This window comes from Ursus maritimus, unplaced genomic scaffold, assembly GCF_017311325.1.
Source record: "Ursus maritimus isolate PB19 unplaced genomic scaffold, ASM1731132v1 scaffold_21, whole genome shotgun sequence".
In the NCBI taxonomy this organism is placed as follows: Eukaryota; Metazoa; Chordata; class Mammalia; order Carnivora; family Ursidae; genus Ursus; species Ursus maritimus.
Genome location: NW_024424564.1, coordinates 38,284,709 through 38,287,632, shown reverse-complemented (window position 1 = coordinate 38,287,632; position 2,924 = coordinate 38,284,709). Strand labels below are relative to the sequence as shown.

General features: G+C 35.9%; 1 long non-coding RNA gene across 2 annotated transcripts in view; it reads right to left on the bottom strand.

Moving 5' to 3' along the window:
* LOC121104414 overlaps window positions 1–2,924 on the bottom strand; it is a 46,051-nt gene that overhangs the window by 9,759 nt on the left and 33,368 nt on the right. The window lies entirely within an intron of this gene.

Sequence of the window (2,924 nt, the reverse complement as noted above, 5' to 3'; positions counted from 1 at the left end):
CCATGTTTGGAAAATGCCCTTCCATATATGAATCTTCATGGGAGGTAAGGCCCACCTCCCAGTATGGAAGCCAGATCCCATCTCTCCAACCCTCCTTACAACTACAGTATAAGCAGAAGTTCTAGGATTTGTGTCATCTTCAATTTCTTTCAGCAATATCTCACAGTTTTCAGTGTATAACTCTTTCACTTCCTTGGTTAAGTTTATTCCTTAGTGCTGCATTGTTTATTGCTGTTTTTAATTGGATTGTTTTCTTTATTTCTTTTTTAGGTAATTCATTGTCAGTGTATAGAAATGCAACTGATTTTTTTTTTAAGATTTATTTATTTTAGAGAGAGAAAGAACAGGGGGAGGAGCAGAGGGTGAGGGAGAGAGAATCTCAAGCAAACTCTATGCTGAGCACAGACCTCAACACAGGGCTCAATCTTACGACCCCAGATCACAACCTGGGCCAAAACCAAGAGCTGGATCACCTACTGCACCACCCCGGCACCCCAAAATGCAACTGATTATATATATATACTAGTCATGTATATATATGTGACTAATATTCAGCCATAACAAAAAGGAAATCCTGCCATTCGTGACAACATGAATGGACTTTAAAGGCATTATTTTACATGAAATAAGTCAGAAAAAGACAAATACTGTATTAGCTCACTTATATGTGGAGTCTAAAAAAAACGGAACTTATAGAAACAGAGAGGAGATTGGTGACTGCCAGGAATGGTGCATCAGGAAGGGGGTGGTGAGAAGAAATAAGTGAAAATGATCAAAGAGTACAAACTTCTAGTTTTAAGAATAATTTCTAGGGGTGTAATGTATAGCATGGTGACTATAGTTAACACTTTATTGTACATTTGGAAGTTGCTAAGAGAGTAAATCTTGAAAGTTCTCACCACACCCACAAACACTGTGTGAGGTGATGGCTATATTAACTAACATTATTGTGGCAATTATTTTGCACTGTATACATATAGCAAATCATTATTTTATGCACCTTACACTTATACTATGTTATATGAAAACTTATCTCAATCATGATAGAAAAAATAAAATAAAATAAGTTATAAAAGTTAAAAAAGAACCAATGGTTATTTTCTAGTATCATATGGAGTGATCCTTGTGTTTTATAAGTTTTGGGGAAAGAAATTAAAAGACTTCTTTCACTACTACTATGTTCTGGGAATATACCTCTTACCAGTAGATTATAAATATATATTTTTTCACTTTTCATTCACATTTATAAAGCGTTCAGATTTATAGAAAGATTTCCATATAGGTAAAAATAGTATATCATTTCAAAATGCTTTCCTTCTAATTAAAGGAGACAACAAACCAGATTCTTAAATAGAGAACAAGCTAGTGGCTACCCAGAGGTGAGGTGGGTGGAGAAATGACTGAAACAGATAAAAATTAAGAGTGCATTTATCTTAATGAGCACTGAGAAATTCCTAAAACTGTTGAATTATTATATTGTACACCTGAAACTAATATAGCACTGTATGTTAATTATACTTGAATTGAGAAATAATAAAAAATTCAAAAAAATAAAAAATAGAATGCTTTCTCTTCCCTGCAAGCAAGAGAAAACAGCAATTTCAACAGCTCGGCATTGTTTCTTCCACCTATCAAGAAGTCTGTCTAGGGCGATGGAGGTGTCCAACTACACTGTTGTGGATTTGACAGCTTTTTATCATTCTGCTGCACTTTTCTTAAAGTGATGGTATCATGGTTGTTGCCTCATAATCAAAAGTTTGCTGTTGCACCAACAGGAATAAAATCTATCTGCATTTCAGATGGTAAGCAGAAGGTAGGAAGAACTAAATGCCAAAGAACCATGGTTTTTGAGTATAGTCCTTTGAAATAGTTTTTCCTGGTGTTCCATCCAGTGTTTCCTCCTAGAGCTCATGGAGTCACACAGGCATACCTAATCAAACCTCTGAAAGCTTCTAGGAGAGAGCAAGTTGCAGATGGGGTTGTGTCCAGCACACTACAGTGTCTGCCACAGGTAATAATATAGCCAAAACTGAGCTATATGAAAATATGCCATAAAAAAAGAAGGTTTGGAACCTGCATTTATAACAAAGCTGAAGACAATGTGTGAGGAATAATAACAATAACGTAATGTAGCTAGCAATGACTACTATTTATCTGGGACTTCCTATACACCAAGCACTGTTCAAAATACTTATATACACTACTTCATTTAATGCCTCCAACAACCTTATAAGGTAAGTGTTATTATTATTCCTATTTACTTATGGGGAAACCAAGGCACAAAGAAATCGTACAACGTGGAGGAGGTCCCTCAGTGAGTAAGCGCTCAAGCTGCAATGGAAACACAGCGAGCAAAAACTCTAACCCAGGTTTGCTAAGAAATAAGAAAGGGATCTTTTGCTTCCTTTGCCTTGTCTTTATAATAAGATTTTTCTTAGGAAATCAGCAAATGTTTAGCCAATGTAAGACTGAGACTTAAATTTCTGAGTCTCATGACCAAAAATATCAGAATAAGAATATCAGTCAGTGCATTATTTAGCATAGAACATACCTGATTTAGTATTGATTATCCTAAATGATGGCCCAGGGGGTGAACTTTGCCTTGACGATGAAATTACTACTGCTACTAACGTTAGCAATGTTCTAGGTGTAGGCCTTGTACACCTATAGATAAGAGTACATTTTAGAGCATAGCAGATACGGCAAAGGAAGGGATCCCATCTATGAAAGTGGCCTGAGTGTAGGCATCATCTCCTCACTACCAGAAGAAACAATCCATATGGGCTAGGGAGCCATAACTCCCATTAAACAACACCAGCAACAAAAAGTCCAGATATAAGCTCACCTCTCATTGGTTTAAAGGAGTGTTTCTCAACCTTTTTTCATTATTGATTCCTAGGGAGCCTGTATATATATATATATAT